The following is a 24147-nucleotide window of genomic DNA, read 5'->3' as shown; positions in this document are numbered from 1 at the left end:
ATTGCTGTTTGCACCATATGATGATGGTCAGGCTGCAACCTGCTCATTATTCATATCAGACACTGTAGAGTGGTCAGTAGAACACCCTGATAGCTCCCAGCATGCACTTTCTTTTTTGTTATTAGAGTCGAGCAAATTACTGTTTTCTGTCTGATGTCATTAGCAAGATGAGTAATTAGCAAGTGGCAGTGTGGCAAAGTCCCATTCATCCACATCACTGCAGGTCTTCTGCATAATAAAAACTTACTAGGGGAAGAGGCAGCAGAATGACTATGTACAGTAGTTGCACCAATGTACAATGATGTCACAAAGAGGCAGGGCTGTCCCACTGCACTACAGAAAACATTGCAGAGGCAGTGTCTTATCTCCACCTTCATTTGAAACAGGGATGTCTTTCAAATGATATGCTCCTTATAAGTTATTGTCAGCTCTTTATCCTGGCTTTAGGTCAGTTGAGTATATTTTCTTTACAGTTTGTGGAGGAGTAAATTCAAAGTAAAAAAATACAATGTATAATGTGTGTTGTATAACATTGAAATATATTGTGTGCTTAACAAAAAGTATATAGCATACAGTATGTGAAACAATATTATTGTTTCATTGGAAAAAATAACAAATAAGCTTGTAAATAGTGTGTGAGAGAGGGGAGGTATGTTTTGGAATTGAGACACTGTTAAATGGAACTTCTCTCTGAAATAACATACATTAAAAATTATTGTAAATTTGACAAAAAGTTGCAGAAAATATTTATTATTCTTTTTCTGGAGTGAGAATTCTGCTCATTGACATTTATGTAAATATAGTGATTGCATCCAACCTGTGTATGGAAAATGAATATATTTTCTGTAGTACAACTTACCTTTAATTTGTAATGTAAACATAAAAGGTACTGTACGTATATTGGTGTGCTATATGTTCAAAAATGAATTTGTCCCTGTAGGTTGCTTGCACTTACATTTAAGCCATGCAGACAGCATAGTCAAATCAGCACTAGACACTTGTTGGCAAAGGAGACAAATAATCATTAGATCAATGTACTAAGAAAATTATAATACAAATATATTTCTGTCTCAGAGGCAGTATTTCTTTTAATACACATGATATGCAATCAAATAACATTGTTATTAAGCAATCTTTCAGTACATACAGTACTTAGATGAAATGTACTAATCTTTCTTAAGCATTTTTGACAAGTGTAGAAACATATGGAAACATGCAGGAATATAAAACAATTTTAAAAAATTGTTAATGCTTTTTTTCTCCTCCAACGCAGATAACACATAGAAGACAACATTCTTATGAGAATATGTTCTTTAAACCTGTGACAGAGCATTCTTATAAAATCAGGAATATGCCTGCTTGATTATGTGATGCAAATACTGATGTCCATTAGCAACTACCAAGGTCTGCTACAGCATAATTAATTAATTTATGTATGCACATGCATTGTACTACCAAATAATAAAGTTCATCAATATTAACTAGAGATGAAGGAATCTCTTAAGATTCAGTTCACTGAAATATTTGCCCTGCCAATCAAAATTCTCACATTTCAGGGGAATTTTATTACAAGGTTTTACGGGTATTACGAATTCAGATTCAGAAAATCTAGAACATGACATTTACAAAACAACATGTTTAAGCAAACCTGAGATTGAAAGCCAGAACAACAGTGCTGCCTATGAAAGCAGCAGACCATGGACAAAAATACAATGCCAGGGCAATATGGAAATCCATATCATATGAAATAGCGATGCAGATAAGATGGCCAAATAAGAGCTCTTTACCGTCTATGAACAGAAAGAGAAGCAAGGCAATATTGATAACATTGCTATAAATCAAGCTATGAAAAAATGACATCAGTCATTATGCTTTAGCAATCTATGCTCAGAAATATAGTATTGCTTTATTTACAGCTACAATTGATTCTAGATTGCTTTCCAGAGTATTAGTATGTAGCAGCACATGGGAACAATATACTTTTTTGATCAATAGTCTTCCTTTACATTAGGTGTACATGAAAAACAAAAATAACAGCAGATTATACACTATATTTCTGTTTCTTCAAGATACTCCTTAAAATCCATTAATATGGGTTAGTTACCCATTCATCTAGGTATAGACATGAAGTTTTTACAAATGAACCACCCACCTGGCAATGATAAACTAGCACCTTCTCTTTCCCATTTGTCTTTCTGAGTGTCTTTACTTACTTGCTTTCTAGAAAACACACAATTGGTGGTGGTAGAAAAGGTAATCTATGGGCTCCATGGAGTGGAACTATTGGTTGTTTTCTTCTTCACTCCTCTATGGCAGCCATTACTATGAGATGCAACCAAGCAGAACACAGGGAAAACTAACAATCAGTCAAAACTTCAAAGTATGTAATTACACAAGTGCAATTTATTTACCTGCCCCTTGAAAAACTTACAAAGTGGGCAAATAAAACATCTAAAACAGCGTGACTTGTGAATGTATGTATAGAGGATCAAGCTGCTGCTTCACAGATGTCCTTCACTAGTATCTGAGGCTCTTTAGCCCATGAGGTTGACACTGACCTTGTTGAGTGTGCCTTAAGAATTTTAGATACAGATCTTATGTGCTTCCTTCTTATAGATAAAGACACATCATTATCTGATCCATCTTGAAATGGTATGTTTAGTTGGTGAACCTTTTCTTATTCCTGATGGAAGGACAAGCAGATGTTTCATTTTTAGAAATTATTTTACTTTTAATAGGTAAATTGATATTGCTCTTATGCGGTCTAAAATATGCAATTTCTTTTCATTATTTGAATAAGGGAAAAATATTTTAATGTAATTTATTGATTTAAGTGGAATGAAGATACTACTTTTGGTAAAAAGACTGCATTTGTTTTCAGTATGCCCTTGTCTTGCATGATATTCAGAAAAGGCTCTTCTACCTTCAGGGCTTGCAATTTGCTCAATCTTCTGGCTGACATTACTGAAATTAAGAATATTTCCTCCTAGGTCAGATACTGCAGAGAGGTTTCCTTAAAAGGGTTCAAATGTAAATGACATTAAGTCATTCAAGATTAAGTTTAGATCCCATGGGGCTTCAAATGATATATTATATAGAGAATTTTTTTATTGCTTGACAAAGTCTTTTGATTAAATCCTCCTCGACTAGCTTCCTATACAGAAGAATACTTAGAGCAGATATATGTACTTTTATTGTCGTCACAGCTAATCCTTTCATAAAGCCATCATGCAGGAACTGCAGGTCCTGGAAAGTATTTGCTTTCATAGGGTCAAACTTAGTACCTGTCCAGGAGATAAAGGTTTTCCAGATTCTGTAATATGCCCGTGAAGAGACTTACTGTCTTGCATGTAACAGGAGCTGAATAACCAGTTCATAAAGTCCTTTTTGTTTCAATAATGTCTGCTCAACCTCCATACCATCAAACTGAGGCCTGCCAGATTAAGAAGAAGAGGGCCCTGATGCAATAGATCTTACCTGGCTGGTAACACTCTAGGTTAATCTATTACCATATAAAGAGCAGTTGAAAAGCATGCTATTCATGACCAGTAGGGTAATATTCCTATCACTTCTACTTGTTATTCCTTATTTTCTTAAATTGTGAGTAACATTGATGTTGCTAGTTGCCTGAAATGTGGAAATATCCTTCAGATCTATTCATGTAGAAATTCTTCCTTTCTTATGCCTGCTAAAATTGTCTTCAGTGTTTCCATGTGGAATTGCTTCACTAGAACAAATGTGTTCCCACAGATCCAGAATTGTTCTAAAATCCCCTGAAGGTTTCTTAACCAGGGACAGGTGTGAACAAAAATCCTCTTCATCTCTCTGCAGGAGATACAGGCTTTACTGCCAATCTTAAAAGCCTGCCAACTACTGGCATTGTTAATATAGTATAGTATAGTACATTATATAGTAAACAATGTGGTTTAACAATTTACAGGGTTTAAATGATCTGTTGATAACATCCAAATATCAGATACCACAGGACACCTTCAGAGGTGTTGTAAAGTCCATGCTTCAGCAGGTCAGAGTTGTTTTGATGACACATGGGTAAAAGGCAGGCTGTCATGTTTTAGCTCATTTTGTAAGATGTTTTGCTTTCTGTTTTATTGCCTAATATCTTTCCTCACTCTCTGTATTTCTTATCCCCTTGACTCTTATTGTGTTGTATTGCATTCTTGACCTTAGCATTCTTTTCTGCCACTTACTCCTCTGTCTGTGCCCTTATCTGGCATCTCTGCCCTCTCCATGTCTCTTGCTTGTTTTCAGTCACTATTCCTGCAAAGTGCACAGTAACTGGAAATTTAAGTAGCTGAGACTTGTGAGTTTGTATGTCTGACATTCAGCTCTCCTGTGCAGCCAATCAGAAGTTGCAAAAACAGCACATTGTCTGTCACTGGATGTGAGCCCTGGTGTTGTTACAGTGCAGATCTTTCTTGTTCTGCAGCATCCCTTTCATGGTCTCCTTTTTCTTTGGAATCCAGGAGCCCATTGTGCTCTGGGCACACAGAAGATTTCACCACTATCATAATGAGTAATTCTGACAATACTGTTTAAAACTCATGGTAGTAATCCATGTGATATGTTTGGCTGAAATTAAACCCATTTCCTCCATAATGAGAGGTAGAGGTATAGTTAGATATACTAAATTATGTAAGAGAATCAAACTAGATATTGAGAACTTTACAACCTGAAGCTTTGATTGAACAATAGAATGACATAAGGTTAAGCCCTCAAAAAAGTTTAAAATAAGAAATATAATGCCTTTATATCTGTCTTTAGCCAAACTTATACCTTTAAAGGTTTTATCACTTTTATTACTCTAGATTTTAGTATTAAATAAATAAAATTAGAGAGCATTTTATAAGAATAGATTTACAAATGGCAAATGGGTATACTTACAGCTTAGAAATAATTATACATATATGGCTCAATTATATAAACCATGGACGTGATTCAGAGATGTATGCTAACCTGATGGTTAGCATATACCGTATCTCTGAAGTTTTCAGGTCTGCACATGTGATCTCATTTGAAGACCCCCCATGCCGGAGCATGATTGACATTATTATACTATTCGGACATTGATATTGATTTATTGTTTTCATTTTGCATAAAACTTAGTCTGTATTGGGCTCTTGTCCTTTTTTCTGTGTTTTTTTCTATTTTGACTGACCAAAACAAAGAATTTAAAAAATATAAAAAACTAAAGAAATTGATTTATAAACTATAATTAAGTGAACAAGAGTAAGAAGTTAAACATATGCTTGTTCTTCATAAGCTACCATGGGAGAGATGAATTTGAAGTTATAGTATGCAAATTGCTATAACTATAAACATTATGTGTGGGTTGGGCTCTGTAAGTCCTTTTTATCTCCAAGGAATATGGTGTATGGTCAAACTCCTAACGGATTTAGAATTGGTTGATGCTTTATCAGGTCTTTCTAAAACTGGGTTCCAAGAGAATTTTCAGTAATTGACAAACTTTCAACTTACTATGTTCTATGGTAAAAATTAAAATACTGATTTTTATTTTACTTAATTTGTATACAAGCTTATCTTTTAGAGAAAGAAAAACATTTTAACACTCTGAAGATTTCATTTTACAGATTTTGTGTTAACTTAATCTTTGCCATAGCATTTTATATTTTCTGAGTGACCTATTCGGCTTTAAACTAGTATTTATAGTACCGTTCATTGCTGTTTGCTGGTCTGAACTATTATAACCTTTAATATTAAAGAACTAGCTCTTAACCTGAAAACAAAATCAGACGACACCCTGAACTTCCATGTTAGAAAAGCTTGAATACTAGGAATGTGTTATTTATAAACATACAGTTCATAGATAATCAGAATTGCAATTGTAGTTGTTAATACAGAGCTATGGCCCTAACATTTAAGGTTACATATCTATTCATAGTATAAAATAAAGTCCGGTTTCTCCAGAAAAGTTGATGCAAGCCCTGTTTACTGATAGAAAAAGTTTATGTTTTCCCTTTTTTACCTTCTAATTTCATTTATGGGAAAAAACAATTCTTTAATTTCAAACTAGTCCAATTCCCGGGAAGACTCTGCTTTGACATGACAATAAATAAAGCACAGTAAATGCAGTTGACCTAAGTTTTCCTTATGGACAACTATACGTGACCCTTTTGCATGTCATGTCAAAAGTAGATCTTTTCGTGTTGATGTCAGGAAGAAAAACAAATAATGTTGTCTACAAGGCAATCTTCTAAGACCTCGGTAAAAAAAGACTATCACTGTAAATTCAAAATTGCTCCTGTGCGAAGCTGGGACGAGTTGCTAGTCCTAGATAAAGTGCAAATTTTTTTTAAATACATTGTCCACTTCATTTAACCTTTACATATATCCTACCTACATGGTCACTCTGTATTAATCCTGAGATTTAATTTTGTATATTTTACATAGAGAACCACAATTTCACATTGTTACATGATCATCGAACATGATTATAATATCATTCTTAGAAAATACCTGGAATAAATATTTATTTATATACACAATACTAAATAAGAACAAAAAATTCTGGATAGTGCAGCCAGCATAACAAGCAACAAAATATGTATATTAGTTTAGATTATTGCAGAAACATTCAATATTATACTGTATGTGTACAAAATTAGGCTTATAGTGCTTAAAATAACACAGTATGAAATAGGGTATTCGCCAGGAAAATGGCTGCCACGCCATTTCCCCAGTGACCTGTGCATGCACAGTAGACTCTGGCACAGTGCTATAGTCTACTTGTGCCCAGAGTCTACTACTGCACTCAGGGCCTGATTCAGATCTGCTCGCAAGCGGGTAGATGGTGGGCTCTGCGCACATGCAGCGACTGCACTGCGCGTGCGCAAGCCCTGGAGCGAGAGAGAAATTCTCACGCTCCGTGGCTCACTACAAAAGGGGCGGCTCTCAATGTTGATCGACAGCTCGCCCGTTTTGTAGGCTTCACAAATGGAGGCGTTCCCAAGCGAACGCCTGCTGTTTGTGGGTGGCCCCACTGACATCACCAGTGATGTCAGTGGGAGAGCTTCTGGCTCTATTAAAGCCGGAAGCTCTCTGGGGCTTGTGGCCATGAGACCCTACCACAAGGGTCTCGTTGCAAGCCCCGATGGTCGTGATGGTCTTGACTATCGCGACCATCATCCTGGCCGCTCGCAATAGCTGTGGGAGGTCCCCCACAGCTAAGCGAGCAGCCAGGAGGCCGCACAAAAAAAAAGCACCCTGATTCAGAGCGAGTGCTCTTTCAGAGCATCCGTCTCTGAATCAGGCCCTCAGTGAGCTGATGGTCACTGAGTAGAGAGGAGGGGGCTCTGGACAGAAACTGCACACAGGCCCCCTCCTCTCTTATGCCCCTGTATATAATTTACCTATTTAGTGTAAGAACTCTACATCAAGTATCAAATACATTAACTGTAGCAAACTAAAAATAAAGTATTGAATTCTAGAATCCAAATCATGATTTTCTAGATGCAGATATATTGTTTTGCCTTTTTTCATGATATATATGTTAATACACTAAATTTGACTCTCCTTGTTTCCTTATATATGTATATATACATAGAGAATTCTAGTTATTAAGTCTTTATTATTTTGATAATTTCTTTTCTTTATAAACAACAAATGTAAAATAAAATTAAAAATAAATAATATTTAATGAGTGTTAATGGTAGGATTAAGTCCATAGTCCATTTTATTTCAGCAGTTAAGCAGTTCAATCTTGTTTTTAACCATCTATATTAGGACCACAGTTACAGAGACAGAGAAGGGCACCATGAAAATTAGCAAATACTTTTTTCTAGCACTAATCAGTGCATGGAGACAAGCTATTGGATTTGACATTTCCCACAGTGCTTGGTCTCTCTGATTAATATATCCTTGTGCCTCCCCTTTACTATCTAGTAATATGCTTGTAGGGCAGGAGCCATGTTATAAACATGAAAGAAAGATTAAGTTAAGAGAAAGGGCAATTTATTACACAACCATAATGAGATTCACAGGATGTGGAAGTTTTTCTCTCTCTCTCAGAACAATGTTTAAATTACATAGTTAAAACACAGGCTCTGTAATTGAAGCTATAAATAGAAGTGAATAGTAAAGTTGTTATTCTTGTTAAATAATCCATGTGACATTTTACAATATTTATAAAAAACATGTGAATTTATTTTGATCTTCAGTGAATATAACTCGAGCTAACTAAAACTAAATATTTATTTATTATTGTTCTTAAATTGATCCTGTGTCCTATAGGAATACCACACCTGAATTAATGGCAATATCTTCCTTTAATTTGGTGGTCTGGGATTGCTACCTACCAAAAAATAGATAAACCTTTGGGAATTTGCTTATACAATCACATAGTCATTGGGCAGAGCATTTTAGTCTCACCAGACAGCGATAGGGTACAATGACATCTATCCTAATGCAAGATGCTGGCTGCTAAAAGTCAAGAAAATCCAGAATAGAAATTAAAAAAAATGTTTGTGAATCCATACAGATCCCAATTGCAATTCTAATCTCATGAAGCGATCTGGATAAATCCGATTTTTGATTCGTTTGGAATTTGGATTTGAAATCCAATTTTCACATTTTGAATTGAAAAAATAACAAGATTTTAGCCATTTTAAAAAACTTTTTATCAGAAAAAAAAAATCCAGATCCAAAACACTTGAGGGTGATTCTGCACCCACAGCTTAGCGAGCAGCCAGGAGGCCTGCTCATTTTAGAGCTGCAGCCGCCCTCATTCAGAGTGAGCGCTCACATTTTGCGAGCAGCTCTGAATGAGGTCCAGAGTATGATATTTTTAAAAATAAGGGAGCTGAATGTGTATTCTAAATTAGATAAATGTATGCAGTGAGAAGGATGTTGGAAGCCAGTGAGATTGTTTTGGTGATCAAATGGGAAGATTGTGGGCACAGAGTGGGATGTGGGAGCCACATAACTGCTCAAATCTCAGTTGCATAGACTGCATGTGTGCATTCCAATGAGCACACAATTCTGTGAATTAGCAGCCCCACCACTTAGTGAGTGACAGCAATCTCATTCTGTGAGAGTGCTGAATCTGCAGTTAACCACAGGGTGTGATGGCATACCATATCTGTATTGTGCATGGAACATGTCCATTAAGGCGTCAGCCTTAATGATTGTAATTTCATTGCCTTTTGAAGTTTGAGTGGCAGAAATTTTAGATCATGTCTAAGTATCCTTAATGGGACATATATATATATATATATATATATATATATATATATATATATATATACAAATATGTCCTATATTGTGTAAAATTGTATAATGCAAATGAAAGTCCAGGTATTGTCCTTTTTTGTATTGCAGCTTCTCCTAAAAAAACTCTTCCCAAAGGTCCAAAAGTCAATATTTCTGTACGTGGATAAAAAGAATAGGAGGTGCACAATGGTGAAGTATGTTTGAAATTCAATTCATTACTAAAAATAATTAATAACCACTCACATAAAAAATTGTGATATATGGAAATATCACAAACAGTGCATAAAGTAAAAGGACCTCTGGTCATCCCACATAAGCCAGCAACCCTGGCATCCTCTCCAATTCACCAGCACTTCCTGGACTGATGATGTCACAGCATCTCCCATATACATACTACCTCATGAAGCTGATTGAGAGAATGCCAAGAGTGTGCAAAGCTGTCATCCAAGCAAAAGGGGGCTACATTGAGGAATCTAAAATATAAACCATATTTTGATTTGTTTAACACTTTTTTGTTTACAACATAATTCCATATGCGTTCTTTCATAGTTTTGACATCTTCAGTATTAATCTATTGTGTTGAAAAATATTTAAATAAACAAAAACCATTGAAGGAGAAGGTGTGTCCAAACTTTTGACTGGTACTATAGTATATATAAATATATGATAATGTTGTTTTTTTGGGGGGCGCTTAAAATGGATTATACAACTCTATATGGGATCCAATTCCCCCTTTGCATAGTATATTATTGTCCCTTTTACAAAGAGTGTTGTGAGGTTATCATGTTGAATTTTATATTCCTGCTATTGGGCCTACTAGGAGACCTTTTTGACCTGAGTTCACCCAAATACAACTAATATCCTTCTTTCCTTTTAGTACACAGTTTTACAACAAAAAACATAAAATCACTTTTAAAACTTATTCACTCCTAGATATCTTGACCATTATGGGACAGATGGTAGTACACTTGCTGTCTCCCTTTATAGAGACAAGCTCTTTGACAGCCTGTAGGGTATACTTTGGATCTTGATATTTTGTCACCCAATGTGTGGCAATATATATATATATATATATATATATATATATAATTATACTTCTAAACTTTATCCCAGGATCAATTCATAATTTTCATGTATCATGTATTTCATAATATTGAGTAATTACATTCCCCAGTAGAATGGAGCTATTAAGAAGTGACCCAGGCTTGTAGCTCTCAGGTTCAATTCTCAAGTTTTCCCAACAGGTATGTGTTTGAGGATTTCTGTCTGTGGAAGCAGGTTAGATAATTACTGATGCAGGAATACAGATTAACTAACCTGTGCATGATTAAAGACATCCACATAACATGACCAGTTGGGGGTACTTAAGGACTGGAGTGTACAACCACTAGCCTAAAGCTGGCCACACACTAGACAAACTTACATCCAACCATCCAACTAGTTGATTGGTTGGAATGAAAATCTGGTAAAGGATGCAAGCAAATGACAATCAGCAATGTGCTCCCAAATGCCGGAAAATGGACTAAAAACTGTTGTTTGAACAAATTGTTTTTATCAAACAATTGTTTTTATCAAAAAACAGATGACCATTTTCATCTGTTTTCTGGCATTTAGGAGCAAATTGCTAATCATCATTTACTCTCATACATTACCAGATTTTCATTCCAACCAATCAACTAGTTGGCTGGTTGGATGAAAGTTGGTCTAGTGTGTACCAGCTTAAAACATGAGTACATAATCTCTTTATAGAGTTGTGTAACCTGACACACATTTACTGACAGTGTTCAGTTTACATTGTATGTGAATTCTTATAGTTACTATACTTTTTATATTGGAAGCAGTGGTGTCACTATGGAGGTGTGGGCGGTGCGAGCCACACCCGGGTGTCACCCTTGGAGGAGGTGACAACCAAAATGCCAGATCCTTCTCAATGACAGGACTTGGGTGTTGCAGTGTCACATTCGCAGCACTTAGCTTCTGTCACAGAGGAGGGGCTGATAGGCACTAGTCTCAGAGGGCAGGCCTAGCATCGGGGATGATGCGATCAGGACATTCTGCGAGGCCACCCACCTTTATGTCAGGCCACATGACCTTTTCAGGCATGCATTGCTTTGTAGCACAGGGGGGATGGTATGAAGTGCACACCGGGGGATGTCTCTGATTGGAAGGACTATCCCTATTTTTAATTGTTATTTATTTTTAAGTTAAAAGCAATAATGAGCTTACTTTTAAATCTAATAATAATAAAGACATCCCCTCCTAAAGGGGTGTTTTCTGCTCTAGGTAGTTTTTCTCAAAAAAAATATGTAGTAATAGAGAAACTATTTGTATGGTGTCCAGTCTACAAAAAAAATATACATACACATAGAGAACATCATTTTTTTAAATGCTTCATTTTAGAAAACAATGTGTTGGAGGGAACTTTAACAAAATCCTGTTAAATGGGTTGAAATTTGATGATATTCTGATTTTTAACTCTTGACTAAAATGACTATTATTTGAATACAAGATACTGTATGGTAACATCATCTGTGTAACATAAAACAAGTGTTTGTTCTTTAGAGATGGATACTGACATATTGTATAGATACTGTAGACAGCGCTCAACAAGTACATGACATGAGTGGCCCCTGCAGGTAAAAGGTGGAATGCTTAATTATAGACAGTACTTCAAAGATGTGTAGCTAGAGAATAACATATAAGAATAACATGCAAGGTTACATGAAGGTTCTGTAAGGGTGATGTTCTTGTGTCACTGTGTAAACACTAATGCAACTGAGATTGATGACAAATTGCAGCTCTGAAGCAGGGAGAAGCAGTGTAGCCTGCATGAATACAATAGGCACAGGAATAAGGTACTAACATCATCCAGTCAGGGCAGAAGCACCTCGCACAAAATCAAAACAAAACAGGGTCATATATATAGTAATAAAAATCATTTTTAATGCAAAGGTAAATAACAAATCAAATAAATTACAAAAAAGAGCAAGAAATCCAAGTAACGCACACAAGCTACAATTCATAGAGAGTTTAAATACACTTTCAGCTAGGTTTGACATCAATGAGGTGCAGAAAGCACTTTAAGAGTAGTTTATTTTAGTTTTATTTATGCAGTGCTGAGGTACTGCGCAGTGCTTTACAGAAAATATTCAGTCATAACTGTCCCTGTCCCAGTGGAGCTTGCATACTTGCCTACTTTTGAAAAAGCTTTTCAGGGAGATTGGTAAAAAAAAACACCTATGAGCACAGTGGTAAAGTTGGTGTGTATGGCTACATCTGATAGGAGCATCATAAAATTGACTCATCCAAATTTAAGCAAGCCTCAAAGCAGTTACTAAGATCTATTTGTTGATGAAAACACAGAAAATGCCTGTAGCCATAGGGATTATTCTGCCTTATAACCAATGCAGGGAAACAATACTAATGATCCAATTTGAATGTATTTATCTCTGTTTTTTATTTATATAACAGCCAGGGCCGGCTCGAGGGGTAGCCACACCCTGTGCCTACCTTAGTCTCCCGTGACCAAAAATGGGTGTGTGGCCCGATTACCATAGGTGACATTACTTATGGGCCCCCCGTGTAATGTCAGGTTGGGGGAGAGCCCAGCACACCGTCACTATCTGGGCTTCCCCCAGCCCTCTCCTGGCACTGATTGAATTCTGCGCGCATGCACACAGCATCCATTCAGCTACTCCAGGGTCCGGCATAGCTGTGGTGGTGGGGGGTGCCCATCCTCCCAACCAGACCACCCGCGGGACATTTCGGCCCACCTGTGGAACAGCGGGACAGTGCTGTCCCACTGAAATTGGGATGTTGGGAGGGGTGCGCCCTCTATGGAGAACCGGCCCTGATAACAGCTCCATAATGGGTGTAAGGTGCAATCAGGGAGATTGGCAGACTGTTCAGGGAGACAGGGAGATTGCTACTATTTCAAGGAATCTCCATGACAATGAGAGAGTGTTGGTAAATATGGAAGCTTGCAATCTATATTTTCTACCGCATACACTTGTCTCAAGGGCTAATGTGGTAGGCAATAATTTTACTTTTCTTGGGAAGATGGCAGAAAACTGAAAGAAACCCAGTCCAACACAGGGAGAATATACAAACTCCACATAGATAAAGAACTGGTTGGAAACAAAATCATGACCCCAGTCAGCACTGTTAGACAATGATACTAACCACTGTGCCATTGTGCTGCCCAGAGTAGTTCTTTAAGTATCAAGTCCAAGATTTCTCAAGTATAATATTCAGAGAGAGCTGCTGCAACTTGTAATCACTAGAGCTTGTCACTTAAATTCTGCATTGCCGTAATAGACAGACCATAGGATGGATAGAGAAAGCTTTGTGACAGATTGTTGTCATAACAGAATCACTGTTAAATCTTGATGTCTGTGTTTTAACAGTACAGATTGCTAACAGATATTTGAAACTAAGGCCCTGATTCAGAGCCGGACGCAAGTGGCTGCTCGTTCGCTCCGAGCGATGTTTGCCCAACTGCGCATGCGTACGGATCGTAATACGCATGCGCGAACCACTCAGTGCGGCCGAAATTCATGTGTTCGCAAAATAGCGAATGCCTGATAATTTGAGTGACAGAAAGAGGCGTATGTGGGTGGTAACAGGGGAAGGTGCTTGAAAACGGGGAGTGGAGATCCGAACGCAGGCGTGCTTAAAGGTCAAAACGGGCGTTTTATGGGTGTGCATAGTTAAAACAGCAGCGTCATTGACCACGTCACTGGGTTATTTTATAGCCAGAACTGCTCGCAAAATTGTGGTAGCAAAAACCAACCACAAGAATAGCGAGCAGTTCATACCCTGGTCGATGTACTCGATTAATCTAATAAATAGCGGACATGACGTAGGATACGAGCAGCCAGGGGGCGTAGTTTCCAAAAAAACTAACGCAAGTTTTGTTCGCTCGTTCACACTTAGAGGCGTGAACAGACCGCAAACAGTGAACGGTTCATTTGAATAGCCACCCCTTGTTTTAGAACGAACGACCGCAAATAGCGAGTGGGTCTGAATGAGGGCCTAAATACATAAGTCACCCATTTGTTTTACCATTCTATTTGTTAACTTATCTTAACCTAAACCTAGAAATGAACACACTGACACATGTAATGCAATTAAAGAGATCACAGCCAGAATTTATTGATCAAATTGAAATTGGTAATAGGTGGCAGGACAAAAGCAGTGCTCCGAGGCCACAGCCTTGCTGGAAACAATAATAAATAAAAGGAGGCTGATTCCTGCCCCGCGCAGACTGACCTGAGGTAGTACCATCCCCCCTTAATTGGCACAGCCTTCGGCCCTTCCCTTGGACAGGGACCAGGTCCCCCCTTATGGGCGGTGACCAACTTTCCGCTTTCAAAGGAAAGATGCTACCCAGGCACTCCTGCACTAAATAATAGGCCGCCCAGGAGCACTGCTTCCCGCCAAAGCCCGGTTCATAGAACCAGGCCCGCCACCAAACTGTGACCCTTTCTAAAGGAAACTACATAAGTCGCTGATAAACAGCTCTAACCCTACTCCCGTTAGGTGTACTCCACCAGGCCTATAGAAGCTCTCTTCCTCGTAACGCAAACGTGGGTGCCGTATGACGCGGCCACCCACACTGAGGACAAAACGGCCAACTGCCAAATTGACCTTACCATGAACTCTGTCTATTGCCTTACCACCCTGGGGTCCTCGCCAAACTCGCCGCGGAACAATGTCTGACCAAGCAATATGCATGTTGGGCCAACAGTTAACTAGCACTTGCAAGCTATTCCTAACAGCATGTATCAGCTCGATGCCTTTGCAAGTGCCCAAATCGTTCCCCCCCCAAGTGAATGACCACCCAGTCCGGTGCCCCGAACTTATCCTTTGCCATCCATAAGGCTTCCAGTAGTCGCTTCCAGCGCATACCGCGGAAACCCAACCAACGGACGTCATCTGCACCTAAAAAAAGGGGTGCTAATGCAATTAGAAATACCCGGAACATGCTGCGCCCTAAACTCAATGTTCCTCCGTAAGCTAAGAAGCGTCAAGTGCCTCAACAACCTCAAAGCCAATGGAGATTCCGCCCTCTGATTATTTACTGCCTGAACAACACCCAAATTATCGTACCAAACAAGGATCCGCCTATTACAAAGCCTGTGAGCCCATAACTCAACTGCCACTACAATGGGGAAAAGTTCTAGGAGCAGTATGTTCTTAGTAAGGCCCAAAACCCCCCAAACTTCTGGTCAAGGCTCCGCGCACCAATCCCCTTCAAAAAAGGCGCCGAAACCGATGGAATCGGATGCGTCGGTAAATAGTTGAAGCTCTGAATTATCTACTGGGGCCTGGAGCCATATCCGAACACCATTAAACTCGCACAGGAAAAGCAACCAAACTCGAAGGTCTTCCCTCAGATCTTGGGATATTCGAACGAGGTGATGGGGGCTCTTGACACCCGCCGTGGCTCTTTCGAGCCGCCTACAAAAGACCCGACCCATAGGAATGACTCTACAGGTGAAGTTAAGGATGCCTAGCAACAACTGCAACTGCTTCAGCGAGACTTTCTTTGACAAAACAAACGCTTCAAGCAACTCCTCCAAACGTTGCACTTTTTCAATTGGCAAACGGCATAACCCTAGCCTAGTATCTATTTATATGCCCAAATACGTCAAGCGTGTAACCGGACCCTCCGTCTTGTCCCCGGCAACAGGAACGCCTACCACTGTAAACAAGGCCTGCAAGGAAAAAAGCAATTCCTCACAAATCTGGGTATCCGCTGGCCCCACCAACAGAAAATCATCTAGGTAGTGGGTAACCCCCGCTTGCCCTGTACCCGCCTGTAAGCACTATTCCAAAAAGGAGCTAAAACATTCAAAAAAGGAACACGAGATGGAGCATCCCATCGGCAAGCATCTATCTACATAATAGAGCCCCGCAACTCTAAAACCCATGTACTTAAAAGATTCGGGGTGAAGGGGCAACAGCTGAAAAGCAGACGCGATATCCACCTTGGCTAATAAAGCCCTTCTCCCAAAACTCTGTACTATATCTACAGCCTGCTCAAATGATTGATAAATGACCTGACAATCCGATGGATCTAGCACGTCGTTGACCGACCCTCCCTCAGGGTAAGAAACATGCTGTATCAACCTAAACTTACCTGGGTCCTTTTTTGGTAGAACCCCTAAAGGTGATACGCACAAACCTTCCAAAGGTGGGGATGTAAAAGGGCAGCACATGCGCCCCAACCCGATTTCCGCTTCAATCTTAACTCGAACCACTTCTGGGTGTAGGTGTGCCGACTTAAGATTTCTTTTAGACACAACCGAGACCTCCCGTGTCACTGGTAATCGAAAACCTTCACTAAACCCATGAAACAAAAAGGCTGCTTCCTCCCTGAGAGGATAACGAGCCAACCAACTCTTCAATGCCCCTGGGTCCACCGGCGAAGGTGCTTTACCTAACACCGCCCCGCGACTCGTCGGACTGATCACCTCGATTTGTCCTTCCACCGCCGGTACGCCCGCACTGTTTAGCCGGGTGACCGCTCCCGCAGAGCATGCATATGTGTCTATACCGACAGCCCGACCCTCTATTACACTGCGCGTTATTATATGCGTAGCATTTTCCTCTGCCGGCTCCGGCACCACCAGGGTGGGCCGGAAAGGGCTGTTTACGCACTACCAAGGAATCCGAAGAAACGCAAGACAGCTGGTTGACTTCCAGCCACACCTCTATGTCCTTGAAGCCAAACTGAAAATTCACCTGCCCTTCCTGTTTTTTCCGGAATGTCTCATCATATTTCCGCCAAGCTGTACCTTTGCCTGACGAGTGCATGCCATGCACCATATGCATATACTTGAGAACATTCATGTACTCAGCCGGGCATGACTCAAGGTATGAAGCTGCGAAAATGAACATCCCTGCTTCCCAATTCTGGAACGAACGGAAGATTTCTTCCGCGCCCGCGCCAGCTGATTTTGCCCGATCTAAAGCCTTTTTTGCATTGGCCGTAATGGAAAACATGTCCACGAATTTCCCCTTCCTGATCCTTTACCTAACTTTAGACTGCAAACCCCTAAGAATGGCCGTGTTCGCGCAATGTACCATATCCCCGTAGCATCTGGGACCTTAGCTGCCGACACTGTGCTGGTCTTTTTGGGACTCCCTCGTTTCCCTTTAATCTTGTGCACTAAATATCGCATAAGCTTACGCGGCCTCTCTGATGAACTTGCAGAATCTCTAGAGTCAGTTGGAAGATGAGTGTGTGCTGTGCAATGTGGAAACAGCATGCTCACCAGAAACTGCCATCGAAGGACCAGCCACTTCTTCCCGAGTGTTCGCCAACAGTCCCTCGCTGCGCGGTGCGCCCACCATGACTAGACTCGCCGATGCCAACTCACTGTCCGTCCGCTGAATCTCAACAACCCGATTGGAATGCTCCGAAACTGCGACCTGGGGACTTGACGCAATCACAGGTGACTCAGACTGCACATCAACTCCCTCCATGGAAAGGGGGGCATGGGGGGGTGGCAGGGGTGCATGGACAGCAGCAGGTGGCTGAGGGGGCAGAGGGGGCGGGGTGGGAAGGGGGGGATATGCATGGGCTGGGAATATGCTGCAGAAGTGGCGGGAGGAAGGACAAAAGGTGGCGGGAGGACTTGGTAATATGCCACGAACCCTTGCAAAAGGGGGTAGGCCCGGGGGTTATCGCAGGGAGGGTATACTGAAACATAGTGGGGGTGGGGTCTGGTGGAGCCTGATGGGGGCAGAAAAGTAAGGGGCTGCATTTGAAAAATGGGGTGGGCAATAGGGGCCGGGGGCAGTGAAATATGGTGACCAGCTGGGCTGCTGCGCTGCTAAAGGGTTGAATGAAAGGGGGGTTTCTGCATGTTATAACCCCTGCCCCTAGATGTGGGGGGGCGATGGGCAATAATGAGCTGAGGGGGGCACTTAGGGCCCCAGACCTGATGGACCCTGCATCTGATGCCACGGTGCAGGGGGAACCCTGGTGGCTAAATAATAGTGGTTAGGGCTGAGGAGGAGGGGCCCCCTCGCTCCTGGGGTAGAGGGGACTGAAAGGGGGGGATGCCGGGATGTACAGGGCCCCCTGTGCGGGATCCGAAGTTAAAATGGCTGAAACACAGCAGGTGGATGGGATGTTAAACAAAAAAGGGGGGGTTGGAGAGAAGGAGCTGAAAGGAAAGAGGTGAGGTAAAGATAAGAATAAAAGAGATAGATAGGATGTGAAATAAAAGAGAAGGAATTAGACAAAGATATACAGCTATATAAGATACTATATGGGTCACTTAGCCAGCCTGGTTTGAAGAAACTGGAAAAGAGGAAAATGGCTCCTCTTACCAAGGTATATATATGGGTAATTTGTAACCTCCCACAAATCCTATGATAGGCTTATCTCATAAAATGACCACTACCTAACCACACCTTTACGCAAGCCTTAACCCTTAACTAACAAATTTTAAATATCAAGCTGGGTGCTTATCTATCCTCAAACTTAATTAAGTATTCGTATGCATATGTGTCTGCTCAATGATGCTCCTTTATTTTTTTTTTCAAAAATAGAAGCGTTGATATGTGATATTGTGTAGATATTAGCCAATCTCCTATGAGTCTTAGGTGCATAGTAAGTGGGCAAAATACTGCACTCCGGTGTTGTAGTTTTGTTCAGGGCCGGCCTTGCTTAGAACTAACTACAGTGCATATTTTTTCAAGTAATGCCTGTTTATTGGAAGAAACAGCAATGACAGTAAAGTGCAGGGCCGCCATCAGGGGGGGACTGCCGGTACTAGAGTCCCGGGCCCGGACACTGGCAGAATGGGAGGGGGCCCGGGCCTGCTCCTGCAACTGCAGCATAGTCCCCTGCACTTCCCCCTTGAGTGAAAGGTTGAGTGGGGCACTGCTACTGCCTACCGGCATGCAGTGATTAAGTAGCCATGCTCGAGTCTGAAGAAACCCCTCCCTCCCCCTTCCTTCACGATTCCCCTCTTCGGTTGGCTTGTAACGGGGGCGGAGCCAATGGATCAAGCCCCGCCCCCCAAACACCCGCAAATCGCATTGTTCCTTAGGGGCGTGGCCTAATAATGCAAGGTGCCCGCCACCCATTAGCAACCAGCTGCTGTGCACAAGTGTAAGTAATAAGTATGTTTGTGTTTTAGTGTGTATACAGTATATGTTTATGTATGTCTCTGTGTTAGTGTGTATATATGTGTATGTACTGTATATGTCTCTGTGTTAGTGTGTATATATGTGTATGTACTGTATATGTCTGTGTTAGTGTGTATATATGTGTATGTACTGTATATGTCTCTGTGTTAGTGTGTATATATGTGTATGTACTGTATATGTCTGTGTTAGTGTGTATATATGTGTGTGTACTGTATATGTCTGTGTTAGTGTGTATATATGTGTGTGTACTGTATATGTCTGTGTTAGTGTGTATATATGTGTATGTACTGTATATGTCTCTGTGTTAGTGTGTATATATGGGTATGTACTGTATATGTCAGTGTTAGTGTATATATATATATGGGTATGTACTGTATATGTCTGTGTTAGTGTTTATATATGGGTATGTACTGTATATGTCTGTGTTAGTGTGTATATATGGGTATGTTCTGTATATGTCTGTGTTAGTGTGTATACAGTATATGTTTATGTATGTCTCTGTGTTAGTGTGTGTGTATATATGTGTATGTACTGTATATGTCTGTGTTAGTGTGTATATATGTGTATGTACTGTATATGTCTGTGTTAGTGTGTATATATGTGTATGTACTGTATATGTCTGTGTTAGTGTGTATATATGTGTATGTACTGTATATGTCTGTGTTAGTGTGTATATATGTGTATGTACTGTATATGTCTCTGTGTTAGTGTGTATATATGTGTATGTACTGTATATGTCTGTGGTAGTGTGTATATATGTGTATGTACTGTATATGTCTGTGGTAGTGTGTATATATGTGTATGTACTGTATATGTCTCTGTGTTAGTGTGTATATATGGGTATGTACTGTATATGTCTGTGTTAGTGTGTATATATGGGTTAGTGTGTATATATGTGTATGTACTGTATATGTCTGTGTTAGTGTGTATATATGTGTATGTACTGTATATGTCTCTGTGTTAGTGTGTATATATGTGTATGTACTGTATATGTCTGTGGTAGTGTGTATATATGTGTATGTACTGTATATGTCTCTGTGTTAGTGTGTATATATGTGTATGTACTGTATATGTCTGTGTTAGTGTGTATATATGTGTATGTACTGTATATGTCTGTATGTGTTAGTGTGTATATATGTGTATGTACTGTATATGTCTGTATGTGTTAGTGTGTATCATATATGTGTATGTACTGTATATGTCTGTGTTAGTGTGTATATATGCGTATGCATATATCTGTATGTGTTAGTGTGTATGTATGTTTAAGTGTGGATGTATGTACGTATGTTAGCATGGATATATGTGTTATATATAACATATACATGTGTGTTATGCTGTATATATTATATGTGTATGTGTGTGTTTAACAAAACACACACACACACACATATATATAATATATGTATATTTATTATTAGAAACCCCCCCCCTCTCCCTCAGAAAATCCTGCGTTTGCCCCTGCACTTGTTTAATACATTTTTTTTCCTTTGGCGTTGGGGTGCATGACTTCACGCCACTGGAAGGGAGAGGACAGATGAGCCGCGGCGCGTGAGGAGCAGCGTCAGCCAGCCCAGGAGGAGAAGAAGCTAGAAGGAAGAAGCACAAGGCGATAAGGTAAGTCGTAATTAATTAGACTTAGCAGTAGCGGGAGGGGGGCCCAGGGGCCCTGCCTATTTTGTCAGTCCTGGGCCCCACAATATCTGATGGCAGCCCTGGTAAAGTGAATGGATATACATTATCACATTACTGTCCCTGCTGCTGCTTCCAATAAGCAGGCATCAATGTAGACATTCACTGCTTTGCTTCTCACAACCTAAAAGATTTGCACCCTATACAGGGCTGTCTTAACAGCAGTGTGGGCCCTGGGCAAAGCAATGCACTGGGGCCCCTACTCATCCATGATATGGTATTATTGCAGCAATAAGCCCCGTCATAGTGAGATTTTGTGCTGTTATTATTATAGGATTGTGCAGTGATTTGATTCATGCTGCGCAGCTCAGCCCTTACCTTTGCGAGGGACAGCAGTACTGGGGGTAGGAAGGGTAGATGGTAGTACTGGGGGGGCAAGAAGGGAGTTAAGGGCAGGAAATACTAGAGTGAGTGCTGGGGGCAGGGGAGCAGGGTAGCAGCTGGGGCAGTACTGGGGCTTAGGAGGGGGTCAGGATACAGTTGGAGCAGCACTGGGGGTAGGGAAGGGGTTAAGAGATAGCAGTTGGGAATGTTACCTCCTTCCTCTGGGTGGTCTCCTGCAGTGAGCTGGGATGGAGCACAGGCAGCGCTGCTGCAGCCAACCAAGGGGGATCTGCCGGTGCCAATGTCGGGAAGGACTGAGTACACTAGCAGGAAGGAAGGGAAGGAGGTGCTCCGAGGTGGTCTTTGGTCAGTGATGGATGACAAGCTGCCGACGACAATTGGTTGAGAGATGCTGCCGGCAGCAATTGGCTGAGAGAGCGGGCCTGCAGAACGCAGTCTGTGTGCTATGTCTGCAGCAACCTATCACTGCCAGCAGCATCTCCCAAACCAATCGCTGCTGCGGACACAGAACCAGGGTTGTCATCAGAAATTTTGAGGCCCGGGACTGACCAAATAGGCAGGGCCCCTGGGTCCCCCTCTCCCTTTCCCCGCTACCACTAAGTCTCAGGAGTCATGACTTATCACCTTGAAGAATGCTCCTTTGTTCTGGCTTCTTCTACTCCAGGTCTGGCTGGCACTACTTCTCACGCATCACGGCTAATTTGACCTCTTCCTTCCAGCAGCTCTGTGTGATGTCATGAAGTGATGCACGCCGACTCCAAAGAGAACAAAAAAAAAGAATTATTGAACAGGGTCAAACACAGGGTTTTCTGGGGGGAAGGGGTTCTAATATATATATATATATATATATATATATATATATATATATTAGGGGTGTGCACCGGCCACTTTTCGTGTTTTGTGTTTTGGTTTTGGATCTGGATCTTTCTTCGTGTTTTGGATCTGGATTGGTTTTGCCAAAACCACCCTTCCGTGTTTTGGGTTCTGGGTTTTGTGTTTTGGATCTGTATTTTTTTAAAAAAAAGCATAAAAACTGCTAAAATCACAGAATTTGTAGGTTTTTCTGCTCCTATGCTATTATTAACCTCAATAACCTTAATTTCCACTCATTTCTAGTATATTCTGAACAACTCACACCTCACAATAGTGTTTTTATGTCCAAAAGGTTGCACCGAGGTAGCTGGATGACTATGCTAAGCGACACGAGTGGGCGGCACAAACACGTGACCCATCTAGGAGTGACACTGCAGTGGCAGACAGGATGGCAGTTAGAAAAACTAGGCCCCAAACTGTACATAATGCAAAGAAAAAAAAGAAGTGCAAGATGGAATTGTCCTTGGGCCCTCCCACCCACCCTTATGTTGTATAAACAGGACATGCACACTTTAACAAATCAATCATTTCAGCGCCAGGGTCTGCCACACAACTGTGGCTGAAATGATTGGTTCGTTTGGGCCCCCACAAAACAAGCTGGCAATTAATGTGTCCCTGCACAAACTGGCTCTACGGAGGCAAGATGTCATCCTCATCCTCCTCATCCACCAATTCCTCACCCTCTTCAGTGTGTACATCATCATCCTCACAAAGTATTAACTCGTCCCCACTTGAATCCACCACCACACGTCCCTCTGTACCTTCTGGAGGCTGGTCTCCCTGGAAGAGCTGATAATTCATTTTGATGAACATCATCTTCTCCACATTCTGTGGAAGCAACCTTCTACGCCTTTCGCTGACAAGGTTCCCGGCTGCACTAAACACTCTTTCGGAGTACACACTGGAGGGGGGGCAACTCAGGTAAAATAGAGCCAGTTTGTACAGGGGCCTCCAAATTGCCTCTTTTTCCTGCCAGTACAGGTATGGACTGTCTGACATGCCTACTTGGATGCTGTCACCGATGTAATCCTCCACCATTCTGTCAATGGTGACAGTATCATATGCAGTGACAGTAGACATGTCAGAAATTGTTGCCAGGTCCTTCAGTCCGGACCAGATGTCCAAACTTGGTCCTGCCTGCCCTGCATCACCGCCAGCGGGTTGCTTAGGATACCTAAGTTTTTTCCTGGCAGCCCCAGTTGCGGGAGAAAATGAAGAAGGAGCCGTTGACGTGTCACGTTCCGCTTCAGCTGACAGTGTGTTCACCAGCAGGTCTTTGCACCTCTGCAGGCTTGTGTCGGCCAGAAAGAGAGACACCACATAGGCTTTAAACCTAGGATCAAGCACGGTGGCCAAAATGTAGTGGTCTGATTTCAACAGATTGACCACCCTGGAATCCTGGCAAAGCGAATGAAGGGCTTCATCCACAAGTCCCACATGCCGAGCGGAATCGCTCCGTCTTAGCTCCTCCTTCACTTTCTCCAGCTGCTTCTGCAAAAGCCTGATGAGGGGAATGACCTGACTCAAGCTGGCTGTGTCTGAACTGACTTCACGTGTGGCAAGTTCGAAGGGCTGGAGAACCTTGCACAACACGGAAATCATTCTCCACTGCGCTTGAGTCAGGTGCATACCCCCTCCTTTGCCTATGTCATAGGTGGATGTATAGGCTTGTATGGCCTTTTGCTGCTCCTCCATCCTCTGAAGCATATAGAGGGTTGAGTTCCACCGCGTCACAACCTCTTGCTTCAGGTGATGGCGGGGCAGGTTCAAGAGTGTTTGCTGGCGCTCCAGTCTTCGGCACGCAGTCGCTGAATGGCGAAAGTG

Source organism: Taudactylus pleione, unplaced genomic scaffold (genome assembly GCF_031769625.1).
Source record: "Taudactylus pleione unplaced genomic scaffold, aTauple2 ptg000121l, whole genome shotgun sequence".
NCBI classification, from domain to species: domain Eukaryota; kingdom Metazoa; phylum Chordata; class Amphibia; order Anura; family Myobatrachidae; genus Taudactylus; species Taudactylus pleione.
The sequence above is the reverse complement of the archived record's forward strand: the minus strand, read 5'-3'. Positions refer to the sequence as shown.